The sequence below is a fragment of the Heterodontus francisci genome, chromosome 12 (assembly GCF_036365525.1).
Source record: "Heterodontus francisci isolate sHetFra1 chromosome 12, sHetFra1.hap1, whole genome shotgun sequence".
NCBI lineage: Eukaryota > Metazoa > Chordata > Chondrichthyes > Heterodontiformes > Heterodontidae > Heterodontus > Heterodontus francisci.
Genome location: NC_090382.1, coordinates 43,469,674 through 43,494,276, shown reverse-complemented (window position 1 = coordinate 43,494,276; position 24,603 = coordinate 43,469,674). Strand labels below are relative to the sequence as shown.

Sequence of the window (24,603 nt, the reverse complement as noted above, 5' to 3'; positions counted from 1 at the left end):
TCAGTGCTGGGACCTTTGCTGTTTGTAGGATATATAAATGATTTGGAGGAAAATGTAGCTGGTCTGATTAGTAAGTTTGCGGACGACACAAAGGTTGGTGGCGTTGCGGACAGTGATGAGGATTATCAGAGGATACAGCAGGATATAGATCGGTTGGAGACTTGGGCGGAGAAATGGCAGATGGAATTTAATCCGGACAAATGTGAGGTAATGCATTTTGGAAGGTCTAATGCAGGTGGGAAGTATACAGTAAATGGCAGAACCCTTAGGAGTATTGACAGGCAGAGAGATCTGGGCGTACAGGTCCACAGGTCACTGAAAGTGGCAACGCAGGTGGATAAGGTAGTCAAGAAGGCATACGGCATGCTTGCTTTCATCGGTTGGGGCATAGAGTATAAAAATTGTCAAGTCATGCTGCAGCTGTACAGAACTTTAGTTAGGCCACACTTAGAATATTGTTTTCAATTCTGGTCGCGACACTACCAGAAGGATGTGGAGGCTTTGGAGAGGGTACAGAAGAGGTTTACCAGGATGTTGCCTGGTCTGGAGGGCATTAACTATGAGGAGAGGTTGGATAAACTCGGATTGTTTTCACTGGAATGACGGAGGTGGAGGGGCGACATGATAGAGGTTTACAAAGTTATAAGCGGCATGGACAGAATGGATAGTCAGAAGCTTTTTCCCAGGGTGGAAGAGTCAGTTACTAGGGGACATAGGTTTAAGGTGAGAGGGGCAAAGTTTAGAGGGGATGTGCAAGGCAAGTTCTTTACACAGAGGGTGGTGAGTGCCTGGAACTTGTTGCCGGGGGAGGTGGTGGAAGCAGGTACCATAGAGACGTTTAAGAGACATCTTGACAACTACATGAATAGGATGGGAATAGAGGGATACGGACCCCGGAAGTGCAGAAGGTTTTAGTTTAGGCAGGCATCAAGATCGGTGCAGGCTTGGAGGGCCGAATGGCCTGTTCCTGTGCTGTACTGTTCTTTGTTCTTTGTTTGTTCTTTGTACCACTTCTCTGGTGATTGTAATGTTCTTGTGTTCCTCCCTCCCTTCCATTTCCTGACTTTCAGCTAATTCTGGGATGTTACTTGTATCCTCTGTAGTGAAGACCAATGCAAAACACCAGTTCAATTTATCTGCCATCTCCTTATTATCCATTATTAATTTGCCAGACTCACTTTCTATAGCACCAATGCTCACTTTGTTAATTCTTTTCTTTTTTAAATATCTATGGAAACTCTTACTATCTGTCTTTATATATCTAGCTAGATTTCTCTCATAGTCTTAATTTTGCCTTCCTTATCTTCTAGTCATTCTTTGCTGTTTTAATATTCTGTCCAATCTTCTGACTCGCCACCCATCTTTGCACAATTATATGCTTTTTCTTTAAGTTTGCTACTACCTTTAACTGTTTTAGTTAACCACAGATGGCGGGTCCCACCCTTGAAATTTTTCTTTCTCATTGAAATGTATCTATTCTGTATATCCTGAAATATCCCCTGAAACGTCTGCCACTGCATCTCTATTGACCTATGCCTTAACCTAATTTGCCAGTTCACTTTAGCTATCTCTGCTTTCAAGCCCTCATACTTGCCCTTATTTACGTTTAAAATACTGGTCTTGGACCCACTCTTCTCTCCCTTAAACTGAATGTAAAATTCAATCATATTATGGTCGCTGCTACCCCTGGGGCGCCTTAACTATGAAGTCATTAATTAATCCTATCTCGTTGCACAATACCAGTTATAGTATAGTCTGATCTCAGGTTGGCTCCAGAACGTACTGTTCCAAGAAATCATCCCAAAAATACTCTATGTACTCCTCATCTAGGATACCTCTGCCCTTCTGATTTGTCCAGTCTATGTGTAGGTTAAAATCCTGCATAATTATCGCTGTACCTTTCTGACAAGCTGCCATTATTTCTTCCTTTATACCCCGTGCTACAGTGTGGTTAATGTTAGGTGGCCTGTACACCACACCCACAAGTGAATTCTTGCCTTTATGATTTCTCATCTCTACCCAAACTGCTTCTACATCCAGATCTCCTGAACTTAGGTCATCCCTCTCTGTTGTGCTAATACCATCATTAATTAACAGAGCTACCCCTCCACTTTTTCCTACGTTCCTGTCCTTCCTAAATGCCATGGACCCTTCAATATTCAGGTCTCAATCTATGTCATCCTGCAGCCATGTCTCTGTATTGGCTATCGGATCATACTAATTCATTTCTATTTGCGCTCTCAGTTCATCTGTTTTGTTTCGAATGCTACATGCATTCAGATACAGAGACTTTAGTTTTGTCCTTTTATTATTTTTGTAACTTCTAGCCTTATCTGTTGAGTTACTCTTAGATTTGAACATTCTGTCCTTTTCTGTCACAGTCTGTTAATCATTTCCCATATTAATACCTTTTTCTCTTGCCATGTCTCTACTCCTTGATTTACCATATCTTCACAAATTTGATCCCTTGCCCCCACTATTCAGTTTAAAACCCTCGCTACTTCCCTAGTTATGCGGCTCCCTAGAACACCGGCCCCAGCATGGTTCAGGTGGCGACCGTTCCAACGGTACAGCCACCATTTTCCCCAGTACTGGTGCCCGTGCCCCACGAACTGGAATCCACTTCTGCCACACCAGTCTTTGAGCCACGCATTAATTTCTCTAATCTTATTTGCCTATACCAACTTGCACGTGGATAAGGTAATAATCCAGAGATTATTACCTGGAGGTTCTGCTTCTTAATTTGGTGCCTAGTTCCTCATACTGATTATGTAGAACCTCTTTCCTTGACCTCCCTATGTCATTGGTACCTACATGGACCACGACGACTGGATCCTCCCCCTCCCACTGTAAGTTCCTCTCCAGCCCTGAGCAGATGTCCTGAATTCTGGCACCGGGCAAGCTACACAGCCATCTGGACTCTCACTCTTTGCTGCAGAGAACAGTGTCAATCCCCCTAACTATACTGTCCCCTACTACCACTACATCTCTTTCTTCTCCCTCCACTTGAATGGCTTCCTGTACCACTGTGCCACAGTCAGTTAGCTCATCCACCGTGCAGCCCCCACTCTCATCCAAACAAGCTGAAAGAACCTCAAACCTGCTGGACAATTGCAAAGGCTGAGGCTCCTTCACTCCTGCCCTCTGGGTCCTCTTACCTGCCTCAACTGCAGCCACACTCTCCTGTCCCTGACCACTGACCAAATCAGAAGACACTATCCTAAGGGGTGTGACCACCTCGTGGTACAAAGTGTCCAGGTAACTTTCCCCCTCCCTGATGTGTTGCAGTGTTTGCAGTTCGGCCTCCAGCTCAATGACTCTGAGCCGAAGCTCTTTGAGCCGCAAACACTTACTGCAGACATGTTTGCCCTGGATCACACTGGCATCCAAGAGCTCCCACATGCTGCAGCCGTGACCCATCACCTGTCCTGCCATTCTTAATGTGTTTTAATTAACTGCTTAATTATTTTATTCAATTATTTATTTTATTTTCCTTTTTTATATATTTTATGAAGTTTATCACTAATTCCTTTACTATTTTAAATGTTAGGATTAGAATAAACCTTAATCACTTTCCCCAACCAATCACCTATCTGTGATGCCATACTTGATTTTCTTGAATGGGCTCTTTCCACTGAACTGAATAGAGGATCCGATAGGATAGAGGATAGGATAGAGGATAGCCTCTCCCCGCTCTCTGCTCTCTTTTTGAAGTGAATCCTCTCTCCGCTCTCCACAGTCTTTTTGAACTGAAGCCTCTCCGTGCTCTTTTTGAATTGAAGCCTCTCCCTGCTCTCCGCACTCGTTTTGAAATGAAGCCTCTCCCCGGACTCTGTGCTCTTTTTGAAGTGAAGCCTCTCCCAGCTCTCCACACTCTTTTTGAACTGAAGCCTCTCCCTGCTCTTCTGGAAGTGAAGCCTCTCCCTGCTCTTTTTGAAGTGAAGCCTCTCCCTGCTCTTTTTGAAGTGAAGCCTCTCCCCGCTCTCTGCACTCATTTTGAACTAATTACTTCCAGTTAACCTCTCTGGCACTGTTGTGTTACTGCATTAGGTCAAGAATTTCCACTTGGACAAAAATATTCTAACAGGGGAGCAAAGAAAATAGCGAACATTAAACACCAAAATTAGGTTAAGGAACTACAGCTTTCGTATGTCTTTCCCGTCCTGAATATTGGGAGCATTTGATGGACAGAATTCAGGTTTCCGGCCAGTGGATTAAAAAATCATCATTCGACAAAACATGTTTGCGTGACAGGTGATTATACACATAGTTATATTTCACTCATTTCTGACATCAAGTTAACATGAGTGAGTGTTTTATATCATATGACTGCCTGATATTTAATTCTGTCACCAGGTAGCTGGGAGGCCACCAATCTCCCCATCTCTGAGGGTCATGCACGCCGAGACTCCTCTGAGCTCCAGCACCTCCTCCTCTGCTGCTAGAGAGGCTGCAGTATGGAGATGGCTGGAGTGTCACCTCCAGTTCCCTTCCTCTCCTTTGGGTTCTGTGCTCTCTCCTGCTCCAAGAAGGGTAAAGAAATACATATGTGAGAGTAATGGGAAGGAGTGAACGGATAGATTTTTAAAAATTCGTTATTGAGATGTGAGTGTCACTGGCAAGGCCAGTATTTATTGCCCATCCCTAATTGCCCTTGAGAAGGTGGTGGTGAACTGCCTCCTTGAAGCACTGCAGTCCTTGTGGTGTAGGTACACCCACAGTGCTGTTAGGAAGGGAGTTCCAGGATTTTGACCCACCAAGGAATGGCGATATAGTTCCAAGTCAGGATGGTGTGTGGCTTGGATAGAACTTGCAGGTGGTGGTGTTCCCATGTGTCTGCTGCCTTTGTCTTTCTAGGGGTAGAGGTCGTGGGTTTGGAAGGTGTAGAGGAAGGAGCCTTAGCGAGTGGCACCAATGCATTTTGTATATGGTGCACACTGCTGCCATTGTGCGCAGATGGTGGAAGGAGTGAATGTTTAAAGTAGTGGATGAGGTACGTATCAAGAAGGCTGCTTTGTCCTGGGGATCGTTTCAAGCTTCTTGAGTGTTGTTGGAGCTGCACCCATCCAGACAAGTGGAGAATATTCCATCACACTCCTGACTTGTGCCTTGTAGATGGTGGACAGGCATCAGGGAGTCAGGAGGTGAATTACTCGCTGCAGAATTCCTAGCCTCTGACCTGCTCTTGTAGCCACAGTATTTATGTGGCTGGTCCAGTTATGTTTCTAATCAATGGCAATCCCTAGGATGTTGATGGTGGGCTATTCAGCGATGGTAATGCCATTGAATGTCAAGGGGAGGTGGTTAGATTCTCTCTTGTTGGAGATGGTCATTGTCTGGCACTTGTGTGGCACAAATGTTACTTGCCGCTTATCAGCCCAAGCCTAAATATTGTCAAGCTCTTGCTGGGCGCGGGCATGGACTGCTTCAGTATCTAAGGAGTTGCAAATGGTGTTGAACACTGTGCAATCATCAGCGAACATCCCCACTTCTGACCTAATAATGGTGGGAAAGTCATGGATGAAGCAACTGAATGGTTGGGCCTAGGACTACCCTGAGGAACTCCTGCAGCGATGTCCTGGGGATGAGATGATTGATCTCCAACAACCACAACCATTTTCCTTTGTGCTAGGTATGACACCAACTAGTGGAGAGTTTTCCCCCAATTTTCATTGACTGCAATTTTGCTAGGGCTCACTGATGCCATACTCAGTCAAATGCTGCTTTGATGTCAAAGCAGTCACTCTCACCTCACCTCTGGAATTCAGCTCTTTCGTCCATGTTTGGACCAAGGCTGTAATGAGGTCTGGAGCTGAGTGGCCTTGGAAGAACCCAAACCAAGCATTCGTGATCAGGTTGTTGCTGAATAAATGCCTATTGATAGCACTGTCAATGATACCTTCCATCACTTTGCTGATGATTGAGCATCGACTGATGGGGCAGTAATTGGTCAGATTGGATTTTCCCTGCTTTTTGTAAAGAGGACATACCCGGGCAATTTTCCACATTGGTGGGTATGTGCCGTGGGGAGAGAGGTAGAGAGGTAGAGGGGTTTAGGGAAGGAGTTGCATAGAATAGAGCAGAGACAGCTGATGACTCTGCCACCAGTAATGGAGTGTAAGGAGGAGGGAATGCAAATTAGGTCAAAGTTAGAGGACCAGATGACATGAGAAAAGCAATAAGGCTGGAGATAGTGGCAGAGGTAGGGTGGGGTGAGGTGAGGACAACGATTTTATATTCCAATTTATTGGCAGTCAAAAAGAGTCAGAAAAGGTCAGAAAGAAAAAGGTTAGCAAGGATGGAATGATGGGTAAGTTGGGCTTAGTGTCATTAGTGGCATCTTGGATGATTTGGAGTTTATAGACGTTGGTGGTTGAGAGGTTGGAAAAGTGGGTATTGGAGTAATCAAATCTAGTCAGAAGCCTGGATAAAGGTTTTTGGTGGTATTGAGATAAAGTGGGCAGTGTTATGATGGTGGAAGTAGTGTTTTGATAATGGGTGCTATCAGACGGGTGGAAGCTCAGCTCTTACTTAAAAGGACACCGATGCTGAATACCCTGATTCAGCCTAATTGCACAGTGAAAAGGCTAAACTTTCCTGGCCCTGTGATGGTAGGTCTGGAGGCGTGGGGAACGAGGAAAATAGGAGGGAGCTGCATGAGGATGACTCCCCGATGCATTCCCGCTCTCAGGGAAGTTTCCTGGGAAGCGGATCACCTGCCCATTGCAAAGAGGTGGGAGGCAAATTACATACTTAAGTTCCCGATTAGGGGTAATTTTGCAGCATCATCGGCATTTTACTGGCATTGGAATGGCCCCTTCGCCACATGTGGAAGAATCTAGCTCCATGGAGGTGGCCTCCCTGTGGCAGGCCAGGGGGGCCATTAGAGCCGGAGGCTGCATGTCGCTAATAGGGGCCTATGTGCATGAAAGGCCGTAATTGTGGACAAGACAGATGCAGCGGAGGGGTTTCCCCTCCATGACGACTTACCTACTGCTATAGATTGCGGCTTTTTAATATTTGATGCGCAGGCCAGCAAGGGTACCTCCATGTTGAGGCACCCTCACGGGCCCTGACCTGCATTAGCAGCTCCCACCTCTACTAGTGTAGTATATTGTAATAGCTGAGCATTTTGTTATACTGCTCTCTCTGCTGCCCTCTCAATAAAGTTTGTTCAATAATGGCTGCTTGCTATGAGTCCACATGCTAGCTACTCGGAGAAATACACAACAGAAAGAGATGATGGGATGGGGTTGAATTCTTTTTTACATTTCATTTGAGAAATTACAGTCTGAAGAACATTGTGACACACTTATTCAAACACCCAAAGTTGATTTTGAGGCAGTTTGGGTGATTTGAAAGATTGCTCCGCGTAGGGCATATCATGTTCAGGTACAATTCAGTGAATTAGCATGTTACGTAATTGAAAAAAATGGTACTGAAGACATATTTTGGGACAATGGGGGAATTCAGCCCTGATAAAGAGGACTGGTGTAATTATGAACGAAGTTTACAGATTTGGCTGCAAGCAAATAAAATAGGAAATGAGGGTAAAGTGCTTTCCTCATCATGATGGGGCCAGATGCTTTTGAGGTGGTTTCTAGACAATGGTGCCAGCAAAAACCCAGTACTATGGACTATTCTGAAACTAATGAGTTTCTGGACTCACATTATGGCATGACTAAGAATGAAATTGCACTGCGAATTGCATTCCGTGAAAGGAAGCAGTACCAAGTGAGATTATTGCAGATTATATTCTTGAATTTAAGACATGCTCTCATTACTATAGGTATGGCATAAACTTAGAAGTTAACCTTAGCGACAGGTTCATTGGAGGTCTAAAGAACAGTACAATCCAGGCCAAGCTTTTGGGTAAAGGCAATATAAGCTAACATGGAAGGAGGCCTGCAATGATACCACAGCCATGGAAAAGGCAGCAAGAGATAGTTGCAGATTGCAAGGAAGTTCTTTTCCTGAGCCAGCAGCATGGTCCACTGGATTTCAGTGGGACCAGGACATGGCAACCAAGTTCACAGATTCACAGTCAGAAATTTAGATGCTACTGCTGCCAAGGTAGCCACCAACCATCTAGATGCCCCCATTTCCAGCCAAAGTTCTATACCTGTGGGACAGTTGTTCATATCCAGACAGCATGCAGGAATGGAAGAAACAGTAATGGTCCAGGTCACGATTGTTACGATCAGGTGAGGAGGGGTCGAAGGGCTCCCCTCTTGTCCCTGCCTTGTTTGACCACAACAGGTTTAATTCTTTTTAAAAGTAGATGTATTTGCCAATTCAGCGCGTGTTTGATTATTAACATGCGATGATTGTAAAAAGAACAAATCGGACAGGTTTTCTTGAGTTTAACAAAGAAAGAGGTTAGCTTTATTGTACTTAAACCAATCTAAGTAAAATAATAAACTATGCTCCAACTTCCACAAACACACACACACACAGACACACACTCTTGAGGTTCTCACACACACACACACACACAAATAGGTTACAGAGAGGGGAAGGATAGATTGGTCGAGTTAGAGTCCATAGAACAAAAAAAAAGTATACAGTTTGTGGAGTTTGGTAACTCGGCTGGCTTCTAGCTGAATTCGGTCCTGAGGCTTCTGGCTTGAAGATATAGACGGCTGATTTGGTAGGTCTCTTGGAAACCGCAATGCAGATTATTTCCTCCAAGGGGTCTCTGGTTGCAGCCGGAATATGCAGAGGTAGTCACAGTCAGCAGGTAGAGTTTGAAGTTTGCAAGCTGGAATGGAAAGAAGGGAGGGACCCCCCACTTGGGCTGCACTTGTCAGAGTCCAGATGCTTGTGAGCCTGTTATAGAGAAATACCAGCTAAAAAAACACAAAGATGGGGGGTGGGGGGCTTGTCACATGACAGTGATTCATGCATGGTAGTTAGCAGTGTATTTCTTCTTGCAACTAAAATGGCCCATGTCTGAGGATTTCTTTCTCACAACAAGGGTCCCATTGTTCAAGTGATAGTCTTGATGCCTTGCTAATGGGAACAGGCAGTTTCCTTAGATTTACCTGGTCTTGGTTCTTGCTGGGATGGGCCAGACTCTCCGTCTTCACCTTGCTGGCCTTGCAATGTAGGATACAGTGTTGCAAATTAGGTGGCTATCTTAAACTGCTAGCAAAGTTACCTTTTATCTGTTCCTTTTAAAAAAATAAATTCAGGTCTCCAGTTGGTAGATTAAAAAAATAACATTTAACATAGCACTTTAGCGTGACACGGTAAAGCTCCAGGTTGCAGCAATGCACCAGATCAAGGTTGTGGTAGACTTAAAGCTAGCTGAGGAGCCTGGAAGCCCTTGAATATGCATATGATAGATATGGAAGCATAAGTTGATGTTATCGAGCAGGAAGATCAAGAGTAGTACTCAGTCAGAGAGCAAGATAAAGAGCACATGGAAGATGAAAGCAAAAGAGCTGAAGATATAGGGCTGAATTTTACGAGCCCCTCGATGCGTGGGTCGCGGCGGGGGTGGGGGGCCCATAAACTTTTGTGGGGAGAGGCCTACCTCGACCCCTGATGTCGAGAAGGGCCCGGCACATATTACCGGCGGCGGGGGGACCTCAAGTGGCCCCCCGCCGCTTGGCAACAGGGCCTTCAACTATATATTCAAATTTACCTAAATTATATGTAAATTCACTTACCTGCTGGCGGCAGCCGTCCCACACCGATTTTACAGCCGCTGTTTGTACCTCGTGTGCCTTCGGAACTCCGTATGGAGTTCCGAGGTGAGAACCCGGTTGGGAGGGGGGAAGAATAAAATTCTTAGGGCCGTAGGGGTGGAGGAGCAGGGAAACCAATTTTTATTGGCTGTGAGGATGGGTTGAAGAACAAAAGTTAGAAGATTGGGGGGGAATGTTCGGGTAGGGAATAATGTAAGTTTTGCAAATATCGGGCAGTGAGATGACCATTGTGGGGGCTGGGGAAGGGCCTCCATCTCCTAATTATTTATTAGAAACTTATTATGTTCAGTACATCTTTAAAAATTTAAATCTGTGCTAAGGGCTTGGAGCCCTTTAAAAATGGCGGCGGCACCTACGCGGTGGTGCCAGATGCTGTTGCCGGGGATGCGGTGGCTGCCTCCTCTACATCATCAGGGGTGGCAGCCCCGCCCCCTCTATTTAAATTGCGGGGGCTGTGCGATGTCACTTCCATGTCGGAAGGCCACCGCTCCCAAAGTGCGGCGCCATGGAGCACAGCGCACTAATAAAATCCAGCCCATAATTCCAGTGCCCACAGTTAAAATGAAAATCGAGGTTCACAATTTACTTTCATCATTGATACAGCTGCAGCAGTGTTTGTTATCTTAGAAGGAGAATACAAAAAGTCCCTAAGTCACATTCCCTTATGCAAAACTGGTGTGAAATTGACTAGTTATTCCAATAACAATATTACAGTCTTAGGTGAAGTTAGTGTTGTGGTGGAATATAATGATACATCCTATTACTTGCCATTGGTAGTAGTAAGAGGTAACAAAATCTCCCTGATGGGAAGGAATTGGCTGAAGAAAATACAGTTAAACTGAGATGTGTTTTTTACAGTAAGGAGCAGTAAGAGTATGTCTGACATTGAGAAAGTGCGAAGAGAGCACAAAGCAGTCTTTGAGCAAGAAGCACCAAATGATTAAATTAGGTATCACAAGACTGAAGTTAAGATAAAGGACAATGTACAGCCGGCATTTTAAAAGCTAGGCTGGTGCCTTATGCATAGTTAGAAGCAGTAAGTACATTCAGATTTGTGGAGATTATAAACTAATGGTAAACAAAATGATTGAAAACAATACTTTCCTACTGCCTACCAGTGATGATTTGTTTTCTAATTTAGAAAATGGGAAAATTTTCAGTAAGATACATCTGTCAAATGCATACTTGCAATTAGAATTAACTTTCAAGAGTAAGGAACTGCTTACCATTCATACACACAAATACCATTTCAGGTGTCTACTGCTCCCACAGTGTTCCAGAATGTCATGGATCAGGTACTAAACGCGATGAAAGGAGTGTGCTGCTTCTTGGATGACATCTTAAATAGCAATAAGACAGAGAAAGAGCACATGGTAAGTCCTATATCAACCTCAAGAGTATGGCATCAAAGGTAAAAACACAAGTGTTGCTTCATGGTGTAAAGTGTAACATACTTGGGTCACCAAATAGATGATGAAGGTATCCACCCAATACAGGAGAAGGTTCAAGGGATTTTGAAAGCAAAGAGACCAGAGAACAAAGAAGAACTTAGAACATTCATAGGAATTGTTGTGTATTAATCTAAGTTCATCCCGACTTAGCTAATTTACTCGATTGTATCAACCGCTCAAAGATGGAATAAATTGGGAGTTCTCTGTGGAGTGTTACGACCAGGTGAGAAGGGGGTCTAGGGTTCCCTCTCAGCTTTTGCCTGGTTTAACCATAACAGGGTTTAATTTTAAAAACACCATGTTTTTAGCTCCCCCTCAGTGAATTCTTGTTCACTGCTCCAATTGTAAGGCAAAGAAATCGGACAGGTTTCCTTAGATTTAAACAAGAAAGGTGGAAGTTTATTAATCTTAAACTCTAATCCAGTTAACGACTACGAATGTGCGACGCGAGCACGCTAGCATGCAGACGCGATAAACACACACGCAGATAGAGACAGAAAAAGTAGAAAAGAATAAAGGGGAAAAGTTTAAGTCAATATCAGGCTTATTACAGTCCTTTGAGTTCAATGTGGAGTCTTTGGTTGCCGGTAAGTCCTGCTGTTCATTGGGGCCTAGTTCACGCTTCAACCTGTTTCGATGTCGGAGTCTTTTCTCTCTTGAGATTTACGTGTCTTCTGTGGGTCCGGAGGCTTGGGAGAAAGCAAGAGAGAGACAGCCAGGAGAGAGACTTCCTTGTTCCAGCTTCAGTTGCAAACTCACGTCTGTTCCTTTCCGTGTGGCACAATTCAACTCCAAGTTAGCCAACAGGTCAGTCATGTGACTAACTGGCTTAACCACTCCCGCGTTTGTGGATTGTATCATCTCAGCAGTCCCTGGAATGCGCTTCCTTACACCTTCAATATCTGGTGATCAAAATCCATTTGTGTTAATTGGATCAGGGAGTAGTGCTTTGTTTCCACAAGAACCGTCTCTAAGTATGCAAATGTCCTCCAGTCAAAGGTCTGGTGATCTCTTTAACAAGTCATTTCTTCCTCTAGCAACAGTTTAAAATCAATGTTCATATGATGAAATTAATATGCTTATATTAATATAAATTATATTAGGTGGGGGTCTGCATGACAGGTGTGTCAGAAAGCCTTTGAAGAAGTGAAGAAAGTACTGACTAGTGATGCTGTTTTGAGCTACTATGATCCCAAGAAACAATTGGTTTTAACATGCGATGCCTCACAACAGGGGTTAGATGTGATGTTATCTCACATAATGGAAGACGGTGTGGAGAATCCTGTAGCATATGCTTCAGGTACTGTAACAAAGTCAGAGCAAAATTACTCGCAAGTTGAGAAAGAGGCATTAGCGATCATATATGATGTTACAAAGTTGCATAAATACCTGTAAGGTAGGAAGTTCACTTTGTTAACTGACCACCAAGCCACTTACAATCATATTTCGTTCAAAGCAGAGAGTACCATCTCTAGCAGCAATATGACTTCAGAGATGGGCTTTGATTCTGATGGCCCATCAATATAATATTAAATATCATAAATCAGCAGATTATGCAAATGTGGACGTTCTTTCGAGATTTCCTGTGAAGACTAATTCATTTTTAGCCAATGAGTTACCTGTGAATCATTTTACACTCGCAAATGATATGCCAGTGTCTGCCAGAGAAATTAGTGAAGCAACTCACAAGGATGTGGTTCTCAGTAAAGTGTTCAATTATGTCATGAATGACTGGCCTAAAGAGTGTGATGATAAGAAATTGCAGCAGTATTTCACACGTAGAAATGAACTGAGTGTAGATCAAGGCTGTCTCCTATGGGGTTTAAGAGTTATTATTCTGTCCAGGTTTAGAGAGAGATTGTTAGAGGAACTTCATCAAGAGCACACAAGGATAGTCCGTATGAAAGCAGTAGCAAGAAGCTATTTTTGGTATCCAAAGACATATAGAGATATTGAAGAGTTGGTGAAAAGTTGTGAAATGTGTTTCAGAATGAGAAATGGTCCAAGCAAGGCTCATTTCATTCCATGGTCAAATGCAAGAAAACTGAAGGAATGTATACATTTCGATTTCTTTGAAGTGGAAGGGAAAGTGTACTTGGTTTTGGTTAATAGCTATAGCAAGTGAATAAATGTTGAGTCTATGCCCAATACCACAAGTGCCAAAACAATTGAAGTTTTGAGAAGTTAGTTTGCAATTTATGGGTTGCCAGAGGTGTTGGTGTCAGATAATGGTCCACAGTTTACGTCAGAGGAGTTTGAAATATTTCTGAGTAAGAATTGAGTCAAACACAACCTAATTCGTTATAACACCCAGCATCGAACAGTGCTGCAGAAAGAAGTGTGCAAATTGTGAAGAGATCTTTGCAGAGGTATTTGCTCAGTGACAAGCTAGGCAATAATTTTCATGTTTCTCTTCTCTAGACAATTTTCTGTTCTCTTACAAAATAAACCCACAGTTAACAATAGGTTGCTCACCTTACGAGTTAGTGTTTAAACATGCTCCTCGGACAAGGTTTAGTTTGTTTAAGCCTGACCTCAATAGCAAAATAAGAGAAAAGCAAGACAGAGTGAAGATGAGTCATGATACACAAGGCATGAAACTTAGAGAGTTCAGTGCTGGATAGAAGGTCATGGTAAAAAAAACCGCCAAGGTGATAAGGAGAAGTATGTTCTTGTAAAAAGACGAGGTGCATTCCCATATCTAATGAAGACTGGGGAGAGACTCTGTTAGTGTCATGTATATCATTTGTTTGAAACAGGAAATCTGACAAAAGGGAAAGAATGAAAAACCTACTACAGTCCAAATTCCTTCAGTCCCGAGTGAAATGCGAAAGAAATTATAAGTCACAAAGAAACTGAACGTTTGCCAGTATCATAGAATCCTCTGGTAGAGCAAAGTGAGTCAACCTAATCAATAAATTTTATGGTCCCGACCATTAAGTGGTATTGATAATCAAAGTCAAAGTTCAGTGTTGCCACAGTCTGGGATGTTGAGAGAGCAGAGTCAAGGTAATGGAAATGGAAGAAGATACCCAGACAGAAAGAGAAAGAAGCCGGATAAGTTAATTGAAAGTATGTAGGAAGGAAGAAGAAATAAGTTGTGCTTTTCATTACTTGTCAAATGATGATATTTTTGTTAAAAACATGCTGGTGATAAGGAAAAACAATTTCTTTACATGTAAATTACTCTGGAAATATTGGTCATATATGCTTCAGTTGTGATGACAGTAACAAGCATGCAACGCAGCCTGTTAAACTTCAGGTATCGTTATTGTATTCTGGGAAATAATGTACATGTATCATTTTAAATTTTAAGGTATAAGTTGTGTTTTTTTAAGTGGGGAGGAAGTGTAGTATATTGTAATAGCTGAGCATTTTGGCATATTGCCCTCTCTGTTGGGGAGGTGTAAATAAAGTTTGAATATTGGCTGCTTGCTGTGAATGCACATGTTAGCTACCCAGTGGGGGGCCGAGGCGCTAGAGCTACCGGCCCTCTGATTGGGCCATATCGGAGGCCACCTCTCGGAAGATTGTGACGCCGGACTTGCTGTTGGTATGTGCAAACTTGGGACCCCCATTTAGTCCTGATGTCAGGGTCCCAAAGCCCAAGGAGAGGGTTTAAATCAGTGAAATGTGCAAAGTTAATGCTCAGGGATAGAAACAATTACTTTGGTATTGCTAATGTTCAATTTGAAGAACTTATGGTTCATCCATGAACTAATTTTTTGGGGTCAAGGGAGAGAATTGGTGAAGACGTAGAACTAGGTGGCTTCAGAATACATATGAACACTGACCCAATCAATGAGATGCAGCTTGTAGATGAGAAAAAAGAGCGACCAAAGATTGATCATTGGAGAGTTCCAGAGGTGACCATGCTAGCGCACGAGAAAAAGTCATTTCTGTGAGATGTGGTGGCTACATTGCAAAAGATAGGACAGAACATGTAAAGGAGTGAACCATGAAGGAGAGCCAGTGGAGGAGGATGGCATGTCAGCTAGGCTGTAAACTTAAATAATTTAAACATATCTCTGATTAGATGGCTAATATAACCACTGGTGGCAATTTAAAAGTAAGTGAAGTCAAAAGTAAAAATTAATTCAGCAATAACGATACACAGTTACCAGTGTGAACATGATTAAAGTGCCTTTTCATCTAACAGTCCGAAAATAGGTTTCATACAGTCATAAATGTTCATCAAACTCCAAGAATTAACATGGAAGTGGACAGAAAATCTATCTGTGATAGGCAAGCAATAAGTCCAGCCTTACTTCTTCCCTATTGTCTCCCCAGATGATTACTTACACTAAGAAAAAAACAAAGCAATATCTGCCACACAATAAGGGGGGAATTTAATGGAGGCGACAGGGGTCTTGGCCACTGGCTGGAGAGCTGACGAGAGACCCGCTTTGCCTCCTTTGGAGAAGGCCCGCCGTATGATGAGCCAATCAGGCAATTAACATGCCACTGGTGGGCCTTTCCCAGGAATAGGACCCAGGGGCTGGGAAGTCCCACCTGTAGAGAGCTGCTGACCCATCAGAGGCTGGCAGCTCTTTTGCTCGGCAGCACCAGAGGGGAGGTGATGGCTGCTGTCGGAATGACACCCACTGGAGGCCCAGGATCGCCGAGCGACCCAGGCCAAAGGTAAATGATGGCAAGAGGGGTTTCACAGGGTGGGAGTTTCAGGGGAAGGGTGTAGTGAGGTTGGCAGCAAGGGCTGGGGCTGGCTGTCAGCGGACCCCCCCTTCCCGATGCTGGATCCCTCGATCAGGTACTGAGTGCTTTTGAATGTGAGACCCCGTCGGGAGACCACAAGCAATCCCACAAGGGTTTGCATGTCATGCTCCTCGGTGGCAACAGGCCCACCCACCACTGGATTTATACCAGTGGCGGTGGGAAGAGGCCCTTAATTGGGTGGCAGGGAGAGAAGGCTGTCCATGGGTCTTTCCACCACGGACTTATTCAGGGTAGAGGTGGGAAGGTGGCGGGGTCCCCACCCGCCACCATCCCACCTGATTAAATGTTCTCCCTGCCTCCAAACTCACCACAGGGGAGAGCACAAAATACTGCCCTATATGTGTGTTTCAAGAAGCATCATTATGTTTATTTAAATGAGCATTAAAAATAAAAGTAAAAAAAGAATGCATTTATATAGCCTCTTCACGTCATAGGACATTCCAAAGTGCTTTAATGAAGTGGTCACTGTTGTAATATAGGAAACAAAGCAATAAAATTGCACACAGCAAGCTCCCACAAACAGCAATATGGTAATGTCCCGATAATCAGTTTTTGTGATGTTGATTGAGGGATAACTCCAATGTAATCTTTTATGTCCCCCTGAGAGGTTAGTTTAATTCCTCAACTGAAAGACAGCACCCCCAGCAATGCCACACTCCCTCAGTACTGCATTGCATTGTCAGCCTTGATTTTATGCTCAAGCTTTGGCGTGGGGCTTGAACCCACAACCATCTGACAAAGAGGTGACAATGCTACCAACTGAACCATGCTTCACATGTAGTGCTGCCCCCAGGTGTACAACCTTGCCACTCAATGCTTCTATGGAAGAAATCAATGTGTGAAGCACCATCTGAATACAAAGTAAAATGACTGAACCAGTTAATGAAATGTGTCGACATTTAATGTTAAAAGAAAACTAGAGCTAGCATTTATGCTGGGATTAGAACACTAGTACAAACTGTTTTACGGATATTTGTTATTTTCACACGCATATTTCAGAAATGAATTGTTATGTTTTCCTTCACTTCAATGTCCTTCTTATCAAAGACAGTTCCTCTCATGAGGCTGAGAGGAAATCACTGCAATGATGTCATAACGTTGGAATGTTTTTCTCAATGTGATTTCTTTATTGGCCATAAAACATTCAGTGACATATGGCAACATCATGTAGAAGAAATGATTAAAATTAGAGCTAAGCTGTTCAGGGGTGAGGTCAGGAAGAACATATACATACAAAGGCTCGAGAAAATCTAGGACGCTGCCCCCAAGGAGCTCATGAGGCTAGGTCAATTGAAAATGTCAAAACTTAAGACTGACAATTTTTTGTTAGGTATGGGTATTAAGGGATATAGAGCCAAGGCAGTTAAATGGAGTTAAGTTATAGATCAGCCATAATCTAATTGAGTGGCAGGTCAGGCTCAAGGAGCTGAAAAGCTTATTCTTGTTCTTGTGATTTTACTGATTCACTAACCCCAAAACAATGCAGGAATTTATCATTGAAAATTGGTAGCATCTGATTTTAATGGTCCACTCAATTAGATTATGGCTGATCTGTAACCTAATTCCATTTAACTGCCTTGGCTCCATATCCCTTAATACCCATACCTAACAAAAAATTATCAATCTTAAGTTTTGAAATTTTCATTGATCCACACTTAACATATTATACTGCTTTAAACATCAGACAGCAAAAGATAGAACATTTGATTCTTTTCTTGGTCTTTTAGTCAGGTGATACACAGGGAAGTCAAAAATCAAATACTTGGTGGCCTGGGACCACATAAATCAATCCCACATTAATCATTCCCATTTGTGCCAGGATAAGCTTTCATTTTTGATCTGTAAGCTCCTGATGTAATAAACAACTGCTTAAAATGTGACATTTTAACAATATAAAGTGTGCATAATAATAATAATATTGATTTAAATATAATCATACAATCATACAGTGCCGAAGGAGGCTATTTGGTCCATTGTGCCCATGCCTGCTTTTTAAAAGAGCTATCCAATTAATCCCACTCCCCTGATCTTTCCCCATTGCCCAGCACTTTTTAAAATTTTCAAATATATATCCAATTTCTTCTTGAAAGTTATCATTGAATTTGCATCCATGCCCTTTCAGGCAGTGATAAAGTTATGAAGTGACCTGTAAAACAATTAAATGTTGCTTTTAAAGTTGAAACGTAGTGATGGACTTGTTAGCAATAAGAAATGTTGAGTTGACTTTCCAAAGATATTGGCCAATGAACTACCATCTAGTTGCCATGGCAATGGTCACCAGGGCCAACCACAGGCGACCATTTGAAATGGAAATCGGGCCCCCGACTGCCATTTTTGGACTGAATTGGCAGGAGTGCACATCATGTGCAGTCTGACCAGTATCTGCTGGCTGCTCTCCCGAACAGGACCCGAATGGCAGGCAATGACTAGTGGGGTACCACAGGGATTGGTGCTCGGACCCCAGCTATTCACAATATACATTAATGATTTAGATGAGGGAACTAAATGTAATACCTCCAAATTTGCAGATGACCTTGATTCTGGGATGAGATACTGGCAGCAGGGTTTTGAATGAGGTGAAGTTTATAAGAAGGCAGAGAATAGATTGGCAGTCAGGAAAGCATCTAGTGGAGGAGAGTTTCAGTGGAAGATGGGCTGATATAGGTGGCTATTATAATAGAAAGGATAAAAGGTTGGAAACTTAGTTCAGCTGATACAGTAGCAGAGAAGCATCTAGGTTGGGAAGAACTGGTAGAACTGCTGTTTGGCCATTTATTGGACATTACTGTGTTTAAATTGATTGCTTTGTTTGCCTGCATAACAGTGACTACTTGTTGTGAAGCATTTTGAGAAGTCCTGAGGATGTGACAAGACACTATATAAAAGCAAGTTCTTTCTCTTCTCTTCCAATGTGATCTTCCAAGCAGGGTAAGTGCCTTATTTTCTGTATTGAAATCATCCCAGATGACTTCAGATATTTCAGAAGTATAACAGTTCCTCCCATTGGATCACAAGGAACTGGACATAAAAAAGCAAGCCATATAAAATAACATTAATTTAAAGGGAACTCCTTGTTCTTGTGGCTTTAGCTAGACTTCACTTGCCATAATTAGAGGGAACTTTAGCATGGCTACAACATTAGCATTGTGGATGTGCAGTGCTGATTTGTTTTGGTTAAAACAATGAGCCAAATTTGCGCAAGGCTGAGATTTAGCCAGGATAAATTTGATTCTTTGCCACCTGTCTCATAAGTTTATTAATGCCACTGTACATGGTCGGTCTCATTCAGGCATTTGTTGGGTCACATGATTTCTCAATGAATGCCAGAGCTGGCTGGTGTGGCATTTCTATGCAGCAAGTCACTTATTTTGCTGTGTGACCTTTGATGAATTTGTTCCATGTTGCACTGTAGAAACAATAGACTCCCATTGTTTTGAGGTACAAGGTGATTGCATCTGCTGGTTAAACACACATCACAGTGCCAACAGTTCTAGGAGGGACATAGAAACACAGGAACAGGAGTAGGCCATTCGGCCCTTCAATCCTGCTCCACCATTCAGTAAGTGGTCTCAACTCCATTTTCTTGTCTTCCCTCCATAACCATTGACTCTCTTGTCTGTCAAAAATCTATATAACTCAGCCTTGAATAAATTCAATGACCCAGTCTCCACTGCTTTCTGGGGAAGAGAATTCCATAGATTAATGACACTTTGAGAGAAAAAATTTAAACGGGAGACCTCTTATTCTTAAACTGTGTCACTAGTTCTAGTCTCCCTCACAAGCAGAAACATCCTCCTGGTATCCTTTCTATTTAGTCCCCTCAGGATCATATATGGTTCATTAAGATCACCTCTCATTCTTCTAAACTCCAATGGGTATAGGCCCAACCTGGTCAAGCTTCCTTAATAAGATAAGCCCTCTATCCCTGGAATTAGTTGAGTGAACCTTTTCTGAACTGCTTCTAATGCAATTATATTCTTTTTCAAATAAGGAAGCCAAAACTGTACACAATACTCCAGATGTGGTCTCACCAAGGTCCTGTACAGCTGCAGTAAAACTTCCCTACTTTTATAGTCGATTTCTCTTGCAATAAACACCAACATTCTATTTGCCTTCCTAATCACTTGCTGTACCTGCATACTGACCTTTAGATTCATGTACCAGGACAATCAGGCCCCTTTGTACCACCGAGTTCTGCAATCCCTCTCCATTTAAATAGTATGCAGCTTTTTTATTCTTCCTGCCAAAGTGGACAAGTTCACATTTTCCCATATTATACTCCATCTGCCAAATTTTTGCCCACTTGTTTAACCTATCTATATCCTTTTGTAGACTCTTTACCTCCTCTTAACAACTTAATTTCCTACCTATCTTGGTGTCATCAGTAAATTTGGCTACCATAGATTTGGTCCCTTTATCCAAGTCATTGATATCAATTGTAAATAGTTGAGGCCCCAGCACTGATCTCTGTGGCATTCCATTAGTTATAGCTTGACAACCCAAAAAAGACCCATTTATACCTATTCTCTGCTTCCTATTAGCTAACCAGTCCTTTATCCATGCTAATATGTTACCCACTACACCTTGTGCTCTTATCTTGTGCAGTAACCTTTGATGTGACATCTTATCAAATGCCTTTTGGAAATTCAAGTACACCACATCTACAGGCTCCCCTTGATCCACCTTGCTTGTCACTTTCTCGAAGAACGTTAATAAATTAAACATGATTTCCTTTTTACAAAACCATATTGACTCTGTCTGATCCCATTATGATTTTCTAAGAACCCTGCCTTAAACTCCTTAAGAATGGATTCTAGTAACTTCGCTATGACAGATGTTAGGCTAACTGGCCTAGAGTTTTCTGCTTTCTGTCTTTCTCCTTTCTTGGATAAAGTTGTTACATTTGCCATTTTCCAATCCACTGGGACCCTTCCAGAATCTAAGAAATTTTGGAAGATTATAACCAGAGCCTCTACCATCTCTGCAGCCACTTCTTTTAAGACCCTAGGATGCAGGCCATCTGGTCCTGGGGAATTGTCAACCTTTAGGTCTAATAGTTTTCCTAGCAACTTTTTCCTGGTGATGGTGATTGTTTTAACTTCCTCCCTCCCTTTCACCTCTTGATTTTCAATTATCTTTGGGAAGTTTTCTAAGTTTTCTGCAGTCAAAATACCTGTTCAACGCTTCTGCCATTTCCTTGTTTTCCATTATTAATTCCCCAGTCTTACCCTCTAAGAGACCAACACTAGCTTTAGTTACTATTTCCTATTTAAATACTTGTAGAAACTCGTACTGTTTTGTATTACTAACTAGTTTTCTTTCATACTCTACTCCCTCCCTCTTAATTATTCTTATCATTCTTTGCTGGTTCTTAAAATCTGTCCAATCTTCTGACCTACCATGAATCTTTGCAGTTTTGTACAGTGTTTCTTTTAATTTGATACTATCCTTAACTTCCTTATTTAGCCATGATGATGAATCCTTCTCAAAGAATCTTTCTTTCTCATTGAGATAAATCTTTGCTGAGAGTTATTAAATATCTTCTTAAAAGTCTGCCACTGCATATCTACTGTCCTACTTTTTAACCTAGATTCCCAGTTCACTTCAGCTAGCTCTGCCTTCATACCTTTTTAATTACCTTTATGTTTAAAACACTAGTCTTAGACCTACACTTCTGCCCTTCAAATTGAACGTGAAATTCTATCATGTTATAATCACTGTCACTTAGAGGCTCCTTTAGCACTAGGTTATTGATTAATCCCATCTCAGTGCACATTGCCAAGTCTAGAATAGCCATCTCCCTAGTTGGCTCTAGAATGTACTGCTTGAAGAAATTATCCTGAATACACTCTATGAACTAATTTTCCAGGCTACCTTTGCCAATCTGATTCACCCAATCTACATGTAGATTAATGTCACCCATGACTATTGCAGTATCTTTCTTATATGCCCCATTTATTTCTTCCTGTATACTCTGACCTACGGTGTAACAACTGTTAGGGGGCCTATAAACCACACCCACAAGTGACCTCTGACCTTTCCTATTTCTTATCTCGACCCAAACTGACTACATCTTAATATAAATAAAAGCAAAATGCTGCAGATGCTGGAAATCTGAAATAAAAACAAGAAATGCTGGAAATACTCAGCAGGTCTGGCAGCATCTGTGGAGAGAGAAACAGAGTTAATATTTCAGGTCAGTGACCCTTCATCAGAACTGGCAGATATTAGAAATGTAAAAGGTTGTAAGCAAATAAAATGGGGGGTGGGGCAAGAGATAACAAAAGAGAAGGTGTTGATAGGACAGAGGGTCACAAAGAATAACTGACCAGCAGGTCATGGAACAAAGGCAAACGGTATGTTAATGGTGTGCTGAAAGACAAAGCGTTAGTACAGAGAGGGTGTGAATAGACTGTAAAGCACAAAGCACTCCAAGCACAAACATAAAAAAAAAACAGAAACAGTGAGTAGGCACATTAGAAACAAACTAAAAAAACTAAAATAAAATAACAAAATAAAAAATAAATAAATTTAAAAAACATTAAAAAGGGTGCCCATCATGTTCTGAAATTATTGAACTCAATGTACAGTCCGGCAGGCTGTAGCACGCCTAATCTTGATCAAATGTCGAATACCCTTCAATATTGAGATCCCAGCCTTGGTCACCTTGCAACTATGTCTCTGTAATGGCTATCAGGTCATACATATTTATTTCTATCTGTGCTAACAGTTCATCCATTTTGTTACAAATGCTGTGCGCATTCAGATACAGAACTTTTAACTCTGTCTTTTTACCATTTCTGCAGTCTTTGGCCTTATCGGCTAGTGCAGTCTTACATTTGTATGCTCTGTCCCTTCCTGCCACACACTAGTTATCATTACCCAAATCGTTACCCTGCTCTATTACCTCCTTGTTTCACTTTGATTTACCACATGTCCTCTCACATGATCCTTTCCCCCCATTATCTTGTTTAAAGCCCTCTCTACCGCCCTAGTTATACGACTCGCCAGATCACTGGTCCCAGCACAGTTCAGGTAAAGATCGTCCAACGGTACAGCTCCCACTTTCCCCATACTGGTGCCAGTGCTCCATGAATTGCAACCCATTTCTATCACAGCAGTCTTTGAGCCATGCATTCACCTCTCTAATCTTATTTACCCTATGCCAATTTGCTCGTGGCTCAGGTAATCATCCAGGAGATTATTACCTTTGAGATTCTACTTTTTAATTTAGCCCCTAGATACTCAAACTCCCTATGCAGAACCTCTTTTTTAGTCCTTTCTATGCCTTTGGTACCCACATGGACCACGACAACTGGATCCTCCCCCTCCCACTGCAAGTTCTTCTGCAGCCCCAAGCAGATGTCCCAAATCCTGGCACCATGCAGGCAACACAACCTTCTGGACTCTCACTCTCAGCTGCAGAGAACTGTTTCTACCCCCTGACTATACCATCTTCTACTATCACTACGTTCCTATTTATTCCCCCCGCTTGAATAGCTTCTTGTACCATGGTGCCATGGTCAGTTTGCTCATCTATCCAGCAGCCCTCAGTCTCATTTACAAGCTGAAAGAACCTCAAACACATTGGATAATTGCAAGGGCTGAGGCTCCTCCAATTCTGCCTTCCTGATCCCCAACCTGCCTCACTCGCAGTCACAGACCCCTGTCCCTGACCAAATCAGAAGACGCTATCCTACGGGGTGTTACTGTCTTCTGGAACAAGGTGCTCTGGTAACTTTCCCCTTCCCTGAGGCATTGCAGTGTTTGTAGCTCAGCCTTCAGCTCATCTACTCTGAGCCAAAGTTCCTCGAGTCGTAGACACTTACTGCAGATATGGTTGCCATGAATCACATTGGTGTCCACAAGCTCCCACAGACTGCAGCTGCTACACATTTAAACCTTGGTAATACAATAAAACATCGCTTAAAAATAAAACAAAACAGTAGAATCACCAGCTTCTTACTTCCCTTCTTCTTGCATGCCTTAATTAATAATAAGGTAGTTGCTTAAATTTTAATTTTACGTTTTTCTAATTTCCAGGTATTAACACACGCACCCTAACACTCGTGTACTAACCTAGCTATTTACAGATACTCCCTAACAGCAGTTCCTCACCAACAAATCACCTTACAGCTTTCCTGTGATGCCATTGTCTCAAGGTTGTCCTCTATTTCTGGAAAGCAATTTGTATCTTCTATATGATCATTTTTGTATGACTTTTTGAGAAAATGTTTTTTTAAGTTAATTTTAAAAAACTGCAGTATAACTGGGTAACACATGAGTTTGACATTGTGAACATCCAAAGGATGAGATGTCAGCCTCTGCCAGGCCATCAAAGCAAGATATCCATTGCATTACGATGTGCCCTTTATCACTTGATTTTATAGCAAAGTGCATTTTATTGCCATTCCCCACACGCATTCTTGACACTTAATGGCTTTTGCAGTCTTCATAATGGTTATATGCATGGAAAATAGTAAGGTTTAATGAGGTTCTGTCAAAGCAATTGTTTCTCATTCGAAATAATAGAGACTATGCAATAGATTTTTACATTGCTGCCTTCGACATTGACTGTCTCTTACAGAAATCATCCACTATTCCCAAAACTGAATTCTACAGCGTCACAACTGCCAAGAAGTTTCTCCTGCCCTCTGCTCTAAATCTCTTATCTTCAATATTCCATCAATGACCCCATGTTCTTG

General features: G+C 42.3%; 1 long non-coding RNA gene across 2 annotated transcripts in view; it reads right to left on the bottom strand.

Annotated features, from left to right (window-relative positions):
* LOC137375577 (uncharacterized) overlaps positions 1-24,603 on the bottom strand; it is a 64,326-nt gene that overhangs the window by 21,162 nt on the left and 18,561 nt on the right. For both annotated transcript variants that reach the window (XR_010976026.1, XR_010976027.1), the window contains one exon: positions 10,940-11,052. This is a non-coding gene — a long non-coding RNA (uncharacterized lncRNA). The remainder of the gene's footprint in view (positions 1-10,939; positions 11,053-24,603) is intronic.